We start from the raw sequence: 15,783 nt of genomic DNA on the forward strand, positions 1-15,783 counted from the left end.
GGGTATCAGGTATCACAACGAGGAATTGAGGCCAATCCAGACTAGATCCAAGCGTTCCTGGAAATGCCCGATCCAAAGACAAAGAAGCAAATACATAAACTATCAGGAATGGTGGCAGCTCTCAACCGATTCATATCAAAGGCGTCAGACAAATGCCGACCTTTCCTGCAGCTTCTCAAAAAAAGGGAACAATTCTCATGGAGCGACCAATGCCAGCAAGCGTTCTCAACCTTAAAAGAGTACCTGACAACACCACCTGTCCTGGCAAAACCAACAGATGGTGAAACATTGGGGCTCTACCTCGCGGTCTCTGACTTTGCTATCAGTTCAGTTCTCTTCAAAAAGGACTAAGGATCAGAAAAGTCGATCTACTTCATAAGCAAGATGCTAACACCAGATGAAAAGAACTACTCTTACATTGAAAGAGCAGTACTCACATTGCTATACTCTGCAAGGAAGTTCAGGCCTTATTTTCAAGCACATCCACTCAAAGTACTCACCAACCTCCCACTGAAGAAGATCCTTCTTAAAGACAACAAGATAACTCATATGGCTGTATGGGCAGAAGAACTCGGTGAACATCATATCGAGTTCGTCTCAAGCTTCTTCTCGAAAAGGACCAGTCGTTCTTCGACTTTCTAGTGGACTTTCCTATCGACGACTTGAATTGGGAGCCAGAAACAGATATCACATCCACCAAATAGCTAGACAAGTCAACCTGGTCACTCTTTGTGGATGGTTCTAGCAATCCTGGAGGAAGTGGGATTGGAGTCGTCCTAGTATCACCAGATGGCACTATGGTTGAGAAAGCAGTTCGCATCGATTTTGCGAGCTCTAACAATAAGGTGCAGTACGAAGCTTTAATTATGGTACTTAGAATGGCACTATAGCTCGGTGTCCAGGAGCTAAAAGTCTTTAATGACTCGCAACTGGTTGTTCGCCAAATTGCTAAGGAGTACACTACCCATGAAGGTAACCTTTCTAAATACCTTCAAGTTGTTTATCAGTTACTTCTTTCTTTTAAGACAGCCACCATACACCACTTCTTGCGTGATGAGAATCGCCACGCGGACAGTTTAGCCTATCTGGCTACTCAAACACCGAACTGTACCCCTAGACAATTACTCATCGAAGTAACAGACCGACCTTCTTATCAAGATGAGCACGTCCTAGCAATCAGCGACTTGTGCCCACTCTCTGACATTCAGATGAGTCAAACCTAGATGCAACCCATCATAGAATACATCCAACACGGCACAACCCCAGAAGACCGTACCAAAGCCAGACAAGTTCAATATCAGGCACATCGCTACTGCTTGGTGAACAACAAACTATGTCGAAAATTTGCTGGCGGACCTCACTTGAGGTGCATCAGCCCAGAACAAGGTTAATTGATTTTTGCAGAAATCCATGAAGGCGAATGCGGGAACCATGCTGGAGGTCGCTCCATGGCTCACAAAGCGATCTCCCAAAGGTACTTCTAGCCATGAATGCAGGTCGATGCCAAGAAGTACGTACTTAAATGCATCAAATGCCAAACTTTTGGACACAATATCATCCAGCTAGCTCACGAGTTAATCAACATCGCCATCCCTTGGCCATTTCACATGTGGGGCTTGGATATCATGGGACCATTCATCCCGCAACTTTCACAAATCACTGGTCGAAGCACTGCACTGGTCGAAGGAGTGTTCCTCGCATCTCTTGGTACGACAAGCACACTTGTACCCAGAGCCCCACGATCTTCTTTCAGCTGCAAGTACGTCTCCTCCATCATTGCATATTCTCCACACACTCGGTCATATACGCCTTTCGTGCAACGGCCTGACAATGCTTAGCATACTCAGTCACTACAGCCAGCTTCTCCCGCAAATCAATCATCGAGCTAACCAGCACCGACCTCTCATCTAAAGCATCTTGATGTTTTTTCATCACAGCCTTCAGTTTCTTCTTATCAGTCTCCCATGCAGCCCGCATGCTCACCAGCTTTTCCTTGGCCTGGCTCACATCACTTTCGTAATTGTCAGCACATTGGACGGTATGCTTTAACTTATCATACCTAGCAAAGAACTACAAATAGAACATCAATATTATATTCGCCAACAAAACAACAAGAAACCAGACCAGATGAAGAGCTTACCAAACAACACGCCATGTCCATGATCCCCAGAGTCGTCCCCAAATCTTCATCTCCAAGCTCTTTTTTATCACCATCCAACACAATCCCTTACAGAAGACATGTCGCTATGGGTGCCGAGTAGAAGCTACAATCAGAATGTTTCACCATACGTTTCTTCCCTGTCTTCCAAGTATAGAAGAACTTGCTCCCCAGGTTGCCAGCACACTTCCCCAAAGACCAAGTCGCAACATTCTCACCAGCAATACCTTTTCCTTTACCTAGTACACCACGGTCCTCCGTGTTCAGGTCGTTTCTACCCATACAACTAGGAGACCTGAACACTATACCTCCAGTTCGCTCGCGCAAACCGGTATTAAAGCGACTTTCAGCTTTGGACCGTTTGCTACTCCTCGAGCCATAAGCAACCGCCTTCCAGTTACCACGATCACACCGGCGATGAGGCACAAAGTCAATATCATCCATCACAAGGGGGGAGGCTTCCCTCGCCCCTCCTTCGTCATGCGCATCTCCACGTCGCCTGGCCATCGGGTATTCTAAGGACAACCCAACGTTCAGTAAGTTAACAAGAAAGAAAAAACAAACAATGAAAGACACCAACTTGGAACGATCAAGGAACTTGCACAAGAACCTTGGAGAAGCATCTTGAAGAAAGTGTAGAACCAACACCTTTGAACTTCTCACAAAAATTCATTTTATGTTCCATGGTGTCCCTTCTCAAGACATGTCCTAAATATTTCGAAACGCCAAACGACGCGCCACCTGGCGACTACCATGTTTGAATCTCCAACTGTTCATATTCCCACAAGTGCCACGCACGTGCTAAGGTCATCTCTCCGCAGAACGCTCCGACATGGGAAACGCTTCATATGCACAAGACGTTCCCCCGACCTCCCAGGTTACATGGCCTTAATACCTATCACTATTTGTACTTACAACACTAGGACCGATTAAAAAGCAGGACGCTCAATCAAGATCACAAGCTAATTAGCCTCACCAACTCTTACCAGAGGAAACCTACAAGGCTAAACAGGTACAATAACATCAAGGAGATCGCATTCACAACATCACAGAAATAAGCAAGAAGCAGAAGCATGCATTTTATAAAGGCAAAAGAACGAACTACCCGGCCAACCTCAGGCTCGTATCCTAACCGAGCTGCTGAGTCTACTCAGGAAATCCAACTTGGTTAGCCAACATTCATCACTCCAAACACTCTCCAGAACAATTCGGGAAGCCAGGTCATTCGAAGTATAACAAAGAAAACCTACTAAAAAAGGCGAACTGCCCAGGTTACCCCAGGAAACCAGCTCTAATGTATCACAACTTACAAAGATCAACAAACGAAAAAACACTCACAAATCTCCAATTCAAAAAACAACGGGCAAGTTCTTAGTGGACAAGGGATCCAGGTCGCCTTGGCAACCTTAGCAGTTCTCTGCTCAGTCGTATCAACCTTCCTCTTCAGCGAGCTGCTTAGCTCACGAGGAATGAACTCGATCTCCTCCAAGTCAAATGGAGCGCTACCAGACCCTCTCCCCCCTTCAGGCCACCTACTCGACCCACCAGCCTCAGAAGCTCCAGCACCACCTGCGGGTCGCTTATGACCAGAAGGGTTTTGGTTCCTTTCTTCCCTAGTCACCAGCTCATTCGTGTTCCTCTCCATTACTGATTCCCTAGAAGCTTCACAAATCACTTGACCTCGAGCCTTTTTCTTCTGGCTTTTCCTCTTCTCCCTGATCGTGCAACCTCTTCTTTCTACAAAGTAGCTTGCTACTTCGGGTAGTTTCTCTTGCTTCTGAACTTGAGTGAGTTTCGCAAATGACTCAATCACCCCACATTTGGTTCATTTTTTGATAACGACCTCTGCAAAAATAGCAAAGAAGCAGTTCAAATACAAACTCAACAGTCAGAGCATCAAACTAATAAGACAATACACTAATACCCACCCGAAAAGTTACAAACCCTAGTGTTTACTCCAAATCCTGTGGCACAATAATTCCCAGCTACCAACAATGGCCTTCTCTCCCAAGCCTCATTACTCACACCATCCAGTATGAACTACGTGTTGCGTGGATTCTCATATTCAACAACTGTAAATACCCCCAGTATGAACTACGCCAGACTTGATTCTACTCTCCCCTCAGAAGTGAGAGATAGATACATAGGCAGTTCGCTCAAAACAAACTCGGTCTTTCCAATCTAATATCCCCATCTCCTCCACTTTAATCACGAGTTGTAAAGCCCAAACTAAATATCACCTTTACAGGCATGTTCAGCACCAAGTCAACATTTGAAGAAATTAGGGGGAAATGTCCTAAGGTCCCACGGTATGGCAACCTGTGGAATGACTTTGTGCACCCGAAAACTGCAGGAATTGTTAGCAAGCTATTATTATATTTTCTTATATTACCTATGTAATTACTTTATTATCCTTTTCTAGGGTTTCTATTATGATTCTATAAATATAAGTGATGATCTCTCTTATTCACTTAACTTTTCCCTAAATTACTTTCTACATGGTATTGGAGCCAGTAAAGCATATTGTAATTCTTCCATACTCTCTCTGATTGAACTCAGTGGTGATTTCATTTTTTGGACTGATTCACGCCGCCACTCTCTCTGTTTTCTCTCTTATTTGACCAACGACGTACATTTCTATTTCTCCGGTAATGTTGTTCTGATCGTAACCTAAGCTTCCGCGTTTTTTGTTTTTCTTTTTTATAACCAATTGCAATATGCGATAGATGTTGATCTGAATCTCATATCTGTTTATTATTTTTGAGGTAATTATTTAATCGAGATGACTAATGGTGATGAGTCTACTATCTCGACTGTTACTTCGGTTAGAACGGGTGAAAATGTCCAGTCCTTCTACCCTGTTCATGATAACCCGAATCTGAAAATTACCTCATAGCTATTAGATGGCTTGAACTATGTTCAATGGGCACAGTCTATAAAACTGTTTGTTGGAGGCCGTGGAAAAATAGGATTTCTTCTGAACACAGAAAAAGCACCTATAGAAACTAATCCGAAATATGCTAAGTGGTTCTCATATGATTATATGGTGAGGACTTGGTTGATTAATTCTATGCAACCAACGATTTCTGTTGGCTATTTGTTTACATACACTGCATACCTTATTTGGAAATCTCTTCGTACAGTATATTCCCAGGGACAGAATAATGCAAGGAGTTTCTAACTTTCCAATGAGATTGGAAATTTCAAATAGGGCACTCAATCTCTTGGGGCGTACTATGCGAGACTTCGATCTGGTTTGGAAAAACTATCTCATTATGATAGTTTTATTGAATGGCCAACTAATGCAGCAGAGATTTATGCAAAGATTGTGGAAAAGAATCGAGTATTTCAGTTTCTTGCTGGGCTCAATCTTGAGTTCGAGTATGTTGTTAATGTTGTTCATCTGCTTGACAAACATTCGTTCCCAACTCTCGAGGAAGCACATGCCTATTGTCTCTCTGATCAGAGTCGTCAAGCACCTATGCCTCATACTCCTGGCCGGTCCTCTGTCTGAGACTTTTGCTATGGCAGTCCGTTATGATTATCCACCACCACCGTCAATTCCTCCACAAACTTTCTAGGCACCATTGGCCTGTCTTTTGCCATTGCCAGCGGCCTCTGGTAGTTCTCGTCCCCCAAAGAAGAAGTGTGATCATTGTGGTAGATTTGGGCATGTAAAGGTAACATACTATCAATTACACGACCGTTCTTTTGGTTTTCAACCACCACGCTCAACATCTCAGTTCTCAGCACACCTATTTGCTAACTCTAGTACATTAGAGCTTTCTGCTTCTAGCACTCTTTCTCCAAATGAGATCAGCAGGTTTCGATAGTTTCTCTCTCTGTCTTCTTAATTGGGACCTTCTCATGCAGGTAATTTTGCATGTGCCAACAGTGCTTCTGCATCCCGCACTTCACCTTGGATTGTTAATTCGGGTGCCACTGATAATATGACTGGCATGTCTTCTCTTTTTCAGGATTATGCATCTAGTTCTTGGAAAATGGACAATTCGTCTTGCCAACGGGGTTGAAATGCCTATTGTGGGGCAGGGTTGTATCCCAGTTATTGATTCCCTTTTGATACCTGATGTTTTCATGTCCCCAAGTTGACCACCAATCTTATTTATGTTAGTAAACTTACCAGAGATGTCAACTGCAGTGTAACCTTTCATCCATCTTACTGTGTATTTCAGGATTTGGTGTCACGAAAGGTGATTGGCAGTGGACGTGAAGAGAGTGGCTTATATGTACTGGACGAAAGGTGATTGGCAGTGGATGTGAATCACGAAAGGTGATTGGCAGTGGACCAACGTGATTGCGTCGTTGTTTCATCTCCATGGACATTACCTTCTTCAAACATGCTCCGTTCTTCTCAAGTGATGTTCTATCTCAGGGGGAGTGGTTTCCAGTTGTCCCTTTTCCTCATGAGGATTCACATTCGGTTCCTTTTTTTTTTCCATTTTCGATGAGTGTTTAGCCAGAGCCTATAGTCTCCCATCCAGTTCCACATTTTGTTTCACCTCCTTTACAAGTTTATACTCATCAATATCCAGGGTGCCAACCTTCTCCACTAGATTGCCCAACATCTTCTGCTTCTCCAAGTTCACCACTTGCCATTAATTCACTTTTACCAGGTATTGAGCCATCTCCTATCCCTCCTGTATTAGTTACTACTGATGTTAATTTACCGGTTGTTGATAGAATTGTTACTCCACCTATTGCTATTCAGAAAGAAAAGCATACTGCAGGGATGCCATCTAGATATGCTAATACTGTGGCTTATTCTATCACTGATTATACTTCAGATCATCGTTTGTCTCCTAGTTACAAATCTTTTCAAGCTTCTCTCTCATTGGTTGATATACCACATACAGTGGCAGAGGCGTTGGCCCAACCTCATTCAAAGGATGTGATGTTGGAGGAATTACATGCATTGGAGGTCAATAATACTTGGGCCTTGGTTTCTCTTCCTCCTGGGCGTAGAGTAGTCGGGTGTAAATGGGTTTTCATGGTGAAACAAAACCCAAATGGAACAGTTAGTAGGTATAAGGCTCGGTTGGTTGCTAAGGGGTATGCACAGATTCATGGGGTTGATTATCAGGAGACCTTTGCTCTTGTGGCCAAGATGAATACGATTCGAATTATTTTTTCTCTTGTTGCATCCAAGTCATGGCCCCTTTTTCAGATGGATGTGAAAAATGTCTTTCTCAATGGAGCTTTATTATAGGAAGAGGTTTATATGTCTCAACCACTTGGTTTCCGTTCTTCTTCTACTTTGGGCTTGGTGTGCCAGTTGAAAAAGTCTATCCATGGGCTTAAGTAGTCTCCTCGCACTTGGGCTGATACATTTATTGCAACCATGACCGCATATGGATATGTTCAGAGTCAAGCTGACCACACCTTGTTTCTTCGACAATCTAGTACGAAGATTGTTGTGTTACTTGTTTATGTGGATCATATTGTTATTACTAGTGATGATGTTCAGGGTATTAGTGACCTAAAATCCTATCTCAATACCCGCTTTCAGGTGAAAGATCTCGGCCCCTTGCGTTACTTCCTTGGGATTGAGGTTGCTCGTTCTAGTTATGGTATTTTTATCTCTCAGAGAAAGTATATTCTTGATCTTCTCCTTGCTTCAAGGCAACTTGCATGTCGTCTTACTGAGACACCTATTGAATAGAATCATCACCTAGTCGACTATGATGGGGAGTTGTTAGAAGACATTGGTCAGTATCAGCGACTTCTTGGGAAGCTCCTCTGTCTTTCTCTTACCCGTCCTGATATTACATATGCGGTTGGAGTTCTTAGTCAGTTTATGCACAAGTCGCGCCTTCCTAATCTTCAGGCAGCTATTTGTGTGCTTCATTATCTCAACGGATGTCCTGGACATGGCCTTTTGTTTCGAGATAATGGTCATTCTCGGGTCGAGGCATGGACTGATGCTAACTATGCAGGTTGTAGATCTGATCGTCAATCTACTTCTGGGTATTGTACCACTATTGGTGGTAATTTGGTTACATGGCAGAGTAAGAGATGTTGTTTCTAGGTCCAGTGTCAAAGCAGAGTACAAGGCGATGACCCAAGGTATATGTGAGCTGATATGGCTAAAGCGTCTTCTACGAGATCTTCATCTAAATGTCTCTCTTCCGATGATGCTTTACTATGACAACAAGTCTGCACTTAGTATTATGGCTAATCATGTGCAACATGATCGTACCAGACATATAGAGGTTGATCGGTACTTTCTACATAAGAAAGTGACTTCTGAACAGATTTGTGCTTTATATGTTCCGACGTCTCAGCAGTTTGCAGACTTTCTCACGAAGGCAGTTAGTAGTAGACTATTTTCAGAGGTTTTGTCCAAGATGGGTATGTGTGATATCTATAGTCCAACTTGAGGGGGAGTATTAGCAGGGCTATTATTGTATTTTCCTATATTACCTCTGTAATTACTTTATTATCTTTTGCTAGGATTTCTATTATAATTCTATAAATATAAATGAGCTCTCTCATTCACTTAACTTTTCCCTAAATTACTTTCTATAGGAACAACATGGAAACTTATGAGAGGGCATGCATCAACTGATTCTACAGTAAAAGCTAAAGGAGTTAGACTCATTTGTAAGTGTTTGACTTGTGAAAATGGTGAGTGTTTGGAACACATTTTATGGGTGTGCAAGGGTTTGGGATTGGGTGGCAGACAAGTTCAACACTAGAAGAAACTTTAACAACATCAGTGAAGCACTTTAGAAGTTCAATCCAGCTCATATATAAGGAGTCTAGGCACAACTCTTATTGTAGGAAGTTTATGGTAGTATCGTGGAAGAATAGAAATGCAATTCACTTTGATTATAAAATACCTGATTAATTGATTTCTGCATGTGCATTAAGAAAGTATCAAGACTGCAGCCAGACTTCTTTTTTGGCTAAAGGGTAATTGTATTGAAAAAACTAGCTTCCGAACTCGTCCTACGAACGGGTGCCGTTATGTTATATTAAAAGTATATTATTTTTTAATAATTCGTAAATATTTGTAATAATATAGTATAATATAACATAAAACCACAATGTAAGACACATTAAAATTATAAAGTAATTCCGATGAATCGTATATTTTTCCATGTTTTATGTCCATGTTTTATGTGACAGTGATGATCTTGTAGATGCACTATATGAATATATTATATTATTTAGTAACTTATGCCAAAACAAAAATCATTTCATAATTTTGTAAATATCACAAAGACAGACACTAATTGCCACTAAAATTGTAATTAAGGGCAAGAATAAAACATTTGCTATTGGTTGGACAGAATAAGGTCAAATCTTAGACATTGTAAATATTATTTTGAAACTCAAAGTGACAAAGTATACCATTCGAAAAAAGCATCAACTTATAATCAAGCATGATGATCAGGGTCAACCCTATGAAAACCTTATATTCCCCGAGGAGGTTCTACCCCGTGGAAACGCTCTTTAATGGAACTTTAACTTTAGTTAGTCGTGACCAAGAAACCACTAGCTTCGTTTGGTGGGCTGGGAATGCCCGACTTATCAATTTGTCCAGTAAACTACTCAGCTAAGGAGAAAATAGTTAAAAGCTTAAAATAACGACCATTGAATAGAAAAGAATTATAAGATGACCCATGTTGTTGAACATGCAAAATAATAAGGTTGAGCATATACACATATTATATTCATCAGCATTGAACATGCAAAATACATGGGTTATTCTTCTTGATAGGATGTTACATAAATGCTCATGGAACTTATGTCGGGCAACAACTGCAAAACGAAACAAACAAATACGGTTTAACCATGGTTTAGAAGCACGAATTCCACAGACAAAATTTGATTGTACAATAGAATCCATTAACTTCACTAACAATAAGTTAATGTACTTATTCACTACTCATAACAATCAGAAAAAACAAATTGTATTAATTAACTCTCATCAGGAAAAACACACACAAACACACAAACCCAACAATTAAATCAACGATCCCATCAACAATTTTAGAACAGGACATGAGATCACAACTATATGACAATAATAATAAATAAATAAATAAAAATAGGCAACAATGAATGAAGAAGAAGACAAATTGGATACCTTGGTTGAAACCTTGGCCAATTCAACCATCTAGAAGACAGAAAAACCTAAAGTTGAGAGATATATGTAAGCAAAAAGAAACTGCCAGTGGTTTTTACTTCAGTTAGAAACTGGTGCTAATTAAGGTGAGAATGTATGCTAATTACAATCTGAAAAATCCTAAAGACACATCAAGGGCTAACCAACTAATGTTAATTCTAATTCTTCTTTGATAGAAATAGAATCAAGCCCGTAGTTCATGAAATTCAATTTGGGAGATGGTATGGGAGATGGAGAAGATGGAGGAGGTGGAGCAGATCCAGTCTCTCCTAATCAAGATGGAGCCCCACTGATTTGGTAAGTCTCCCCCTTTTGTAGTGTTCTGTGTGACTATTCCTCTTCCTGCATCTTCTGCTCAAAACCTGGTTATAATGCCATTATTGTCTTAAATGTGCATCATCAATGCCGTTGTATCAATCTTCTCCTGTGCCCTTTGACTGTAACCGTCATCTGTCATTAATGTGATGAAGCTAGGATGAACAGCCTGCAAAATAGCGACCCGAGCAAGTCTAGGTCTACTTCTTATAAGCTGGCGTAGAATGCTACTTGAGATTCATGTTCTGGATGGAGATTATTATTTGATAAGAGAATGTGAGGGACACGTGTCCTATATTCATTGGATATTAATATATGGTACTTACACCAACCAAAATTCAAAGTCTCAAATCGAAACCTGTGGTACTTTGGATGACTGAACTTAAACGTATTCACCAAAAAGAAGCAAAAATTGATTTCATTTGGCCAATCATACAATTGTTTGCTGTTGAAAACCACTAATATTACCTGTGTGAACCCAAATCATCCCTTTTAACCTCACATCTCCTCTCCCTTTCTCCTCTCTCACTGCCACCTCCCACTATTTTCTCCTCCTTCCTTTTTCCCCTCTTCCCCTTTTTTAGGTCAAAGTCTTTGGACCCTATGATATTGGGCCCATACATTGAGCCCAATACCAGACAAGGCCCACTCTTCTCTCCTTTCTTTTTCTCTCTAAGTCCAAGTCATTAGGCCTCTCTCCTCTTTGGGCCCATCCCTTTAGCCTAATACCACATGAAACCCACTCGTCTCTCTCTCCTCTTACCTGTGATGTTCGTGGTCATCAATATGGCTCACATAGATGCCCCCTCTCGGGCCCGTCGATGGAGGCGGCGGACCCGAGAAGACCTTGATCTGTAGCGCTCCAAAACTCAAACAAATATGCCTAAGACGTGACCTTTCTGGAAAAATTTTAGCAGAGTCTCCTCTGTATTTTCCACATTTCATAAGCATAATAACCTGTCATAACCTGAAAACTTAATAAAGATACAGCCGAACCACATAAAACCCCATATCTCAGTTGTAAACTCAACTACGAAAGATATACTTAGCCATCTCGACCAATGCCAAAAATGACTAGAAAAATGACACCTATTGCAACACATATTTAACTTATAGCACCTCTCATTCTCCCCTTGCAATTCCCGCATTTGCCTATTTGTAAGCAAATGACATACGTAAGGGTCCAATATTAAACATATCCCCCAGATCACACCAAACACGCTCTAGCATATGCATGTAGTTGGGAAATAAAACAACAATCCACACCATAAACATAAAACTCTACGAGGTGAGTATCTACATAGGGAAGCCACCCGGCACCGCTGCTTCCCTTTCAGGGATCAAGCCATAGGTAGTTCTTCCATCTCATACTAATACCCCAGGCTACCAAACTCAAAATGTACTAGGTTCCATACGTATTCAACGCCACGAATAAAATTCAACAATAGCCATGCACAACCTAACACCCTAGCTAATAAAAGCCATAAACAACTCATGTACATACCACACCATTAGAATCTGAAACGGGATAATTAATAAACTGAAATAAACAACCCATCGTCTATGCTGGCTCCGTCCTTTGGGCAGCAGCGACAGGTATAAAGGGCCGTGGTACTTGCCGATGTTTTTGAGTGAAGGATCAAGGAAGAACGGACTGTCCTTGTTAGGATCCATGCCGAGAATATCACACTGACTACTCCCGAGATTGCCACGCTTGTTAAAGGTTTCAGAGGAAACACCGGCGTATGCTCGGGACCGTGAATCCGAAACCCCACCTAACACAAAGAGTCGCTGCCTTGGAGATGTTCGGGGGCTCAGTTTGCCCCCAAGTTGCCTATGGAGATGTTGGAGGCTGCTGAGTTTGCCCGGGCCACTCAGCTTGCCCCCAAGTTGAATTTGGACCTCATCGTCCACGATGGAGATGTCGAGGGCAGCTTAGTTTGCCCGGACAACTCAGCTTGCCCCCGAGTTAACTATGGAGATGTTGGAGGCCGCTAAGTATGCCCGGGCCACTCAACTTGCCCCCAAGTTGCCTATGGAGATGTTGGAGGCCGCTGAGTTTGCTCGAGCCACCACCTTCGGCTTGCCCCCCCCTAGTTGACCGTGGAGATGTTGGAGGTTGCTGAGTTTGCCCGGGCCACTCAACCTGCCCCCAAGTTGACCATGGAGACGTTGGAGGCAGCTGAGTATGCCCGGGCTACTCAGCCTGCCCCCAAGTTGACCATGGAAGATGTTAGGGGCCGCTGAGTTTGCCCAGGCCACTCAGCTTGTCCCCAAGTTGACCGTGGAGATGTTGGAGGCCGCTGAATTTGCCCGGGCCACTCAGTTTGTCCCCAAATTGATTGTGGAGATGTTGGATGCCACTGAGTTTGCTCAGGCCACTCAGCTTGCCCCCAAGTTGACCGTGGAGATGTTGGAGGCCGCTGAGTTTGCCCGGACCACTCAGCTTGCCCCCAAGTTGACTATGGAGATGTAATTCAGCTCGTACTTGTCTGATCTTGAAGGCTATGTAACTGCACACTAAACAAAAAACATAAAAATACCATAGTATATGAAGCTAAGTAATTCTCAAACCATTATCCCACTTTTTGTCATGAAAGGCAAAGACAAAAATAAGCATTGTCAGAAACACATCATAAAAATAAATCGAGGAACATCGAGAGGACGCGCTGACCACATATATTAATTTTATTCTCAGAATAGGCAGTTATCAATTTGAATTTTATTCAAGCATTATTGAAAGTTTGAGACACAAGTACCTAATGACTGTCCTGCTAAGTATAGCAACAAAAAGCACCTCCAATATTAATGCGACTGATCTGTTTGTTGTGTTGTGAACCTTATCATCCATTTACAGTAGTAGTTGTTGCTTCTTGGTGAACCAACTCTCATGTCTCATCTAAGTTTCTCACATACCTTCAAATAATTTACCTTACCAACTTCAAATAATTAAAGTTACCTACATTTTAGTGGTACTAAAAACAATTATATATGTTTTCAATGTATTGATAATAAAAACTTACCTTGTGAAGTAGCACAGGTTGTTGAACAACCTGAACCTGAGCAGAAGAAGACAAATGAGGAAATTCGATACGCCTGGAATTAGAAGCAGAACTTGTCGCACTACTTGCACATGAAAATATCATTGACCCACATTCCTCTTCCATCCTTTCCAACATCCCCTTTGACAATTTCACCATCTTTCTCCTCAATACCTCCACATCCTTGAATCGATTTTCTTGATCATCCTCCGAACACTGATCGATATTCCAACTAGTTATAATCGTTAAGCTCGATTCCGCCATGTCTCGAATCTCTTAAACACATTTCTCATCTTCATTTTGCAAGTCCTTCACTACCCAGCTTCTCCAACTTTCTTTGTAGTATATTTGCTTGTTTATCAAAGTTACTAGATTTACCAAACTCAAAATCTCTCACACCAGAACTTCTCTGTAGTTCTTTCATCTTTTCTTCAAGTTCTTCTATCTCTTCTTCTAGTACTGAACTCATTTTCTTTCCTTCATGTATCTTCTCCTTCCCCGAAACGAGAGTTTCCACAGCTGATCGAAGAGTTCGTTTAGTTTGAACACAATTCAGTTCAAGTTTTTTTAACGCAATGTCGCGTTCCATACGAAAAAAGTTGCATTCAGCTCGAAGTATCTCAGCTTGGAATCTCCATTTCTCTGACTCTTCTTCTTCATTGCTCTCTTTGAACTCAGTTTCTTCAACTCTTTCTCTTCTTTGAGTTCGTTGGCTGTCATTAAACGAGTTCAACAACACAATGGGAACTGATGTTCTTGAAAACACACGTTCTTGATCAAACAAAGATTCTAGCTTACCTCTACAGGTACTTCTTTGAATATCTGAAAGTGGGGTGTTGTTTCTAGGAAGTTGTTTGGTTGTTGTTTTGCGATGATGTCTTCTTGGTATATTGAGTATTTTGGGTGTGGGTGGTGGTGGTGCATGCCATCTTGCTCTTCTTATCGTCGACATTGAACTGTTATATTCTGTTTTAAAGTGGTTTTTCTAAAAAGTAGGTGAAGGAGAGAGAGGGAGAAGAGGTGGGATCTGATCTTCGGTCCCCACAGACGGCGGCATTGTGTGAACCCAAACCATCCCCTTTAACCTCACATCTCCTCTCCATTTCCCCTCTCTCACTACCCCTCCCACTATTTTCTCCTCCTTTTTTTTTCCCTCTTCGCCCTTTTTAGGTCAAATTCTTTGGAACCTATTATCTTGGGCCCATTCATTGAGCCCAATACCAGACAAGGCCCACTCTTCTCTCCCTTTTTTTTCTCTATAAGTCCAAGTCATTAGGCCTCTCTCCTTTTTGGGCCCATCATTTTGACCCAATATCACATGAAATCCACTCGTCTCTCTCTCTCTCGCTTCTCTTACCTGTGTGTTCGTGGTCATGAATATGGCTCACACATTACCCTGGTTTAAGAATACCTAGGATCACTGAGCTCAAACTTATTCACCAAAACATACGTATATAATAATCACTCATTCCACTTTTTCATTTCAAAGAAGATTTTCTTTAACCAAGTCATTTGCGAATTATGAGATTCTCCATTTTGTTTCTTTATATTTTGTTCTTCGTAGAATCGACATCTATCAAGATGTATGAGCATGCTAAATAAACGAAATGATGGTGTGAGTTGGTGACAGAGTAATGTGTTCTTGGAATGAACAAAATCTCGTGTATCTTTGTAGCTCATCATCACCAAGTAATTCATCAGTTCATCCTAGGCCTAAAGGACCGCCACGCAGTAGTTCTTGTCAGCACAAACATCATGATATAAAGCTTTGACCCCTGTTTTGCTCCCAGTAAATGTTATCTAGTTCATTTTAGGATGTATAACAAGTTTCCAATAGTTCATAAAATCTTACAAATATCTGACCTATTCATAGGTTTGAAAAACATCCTTGCCATATTGCCATGTGATCTCGTTAGAACTTGTCGAATACATCGAATCACACCATGAATAGTATAGGAGGATGCTGAGGGAACTTTTTTTTATCGAACCTTCAGCTAATTATTGTCTTTAGATCTAAATTAAAGGACCTTTGTTACATACTTACATCTTCCTACTATTTGCAAAGCTTAAAGCACTATCACATTCCAATAGCAAAATCTTTACAAATCAGTTGTGAG

General features: G+C 41.5%; 1 pseudogene across 1 annotated transcript; it reads right to left on the bottom strand.

Annotated features, from left to right (window-relative positions):
• Positions 1–12,009: 12,009 nt before the first annotated feature.
• LOC147494725 (uncharacterized) lies at positions 12,010–15,470 on the bottom strand (annotated as a pseudogene). Its single transcript, XR_015200165.1, has 2 exons — positions 13,649–15,470; positions 12,010–13,138 (listed from the first exon to the last, which is right to left on the bottom strand). The product of XR_015200165.1 is annotated as an uncharacterized LOC147494725 (transcript).
• Positions 15,471–15,783: the final 313 nt, after the last annotated feature.

Source organism: Coptis chinensis, chromosome 6, assembly GCF_015680905.1.
Source record: "Coptis chinensis isolate HL-2020 chromosome 6, ASM1568090v1, whole genome shotgun sequence".
Lineage (NCBI taxonomy): Eukaryota > Viridiplantae > Streptophyta > Magnoliopsida > Ranunculales > Ranunculaceae > Coptis > Coptis chinensis.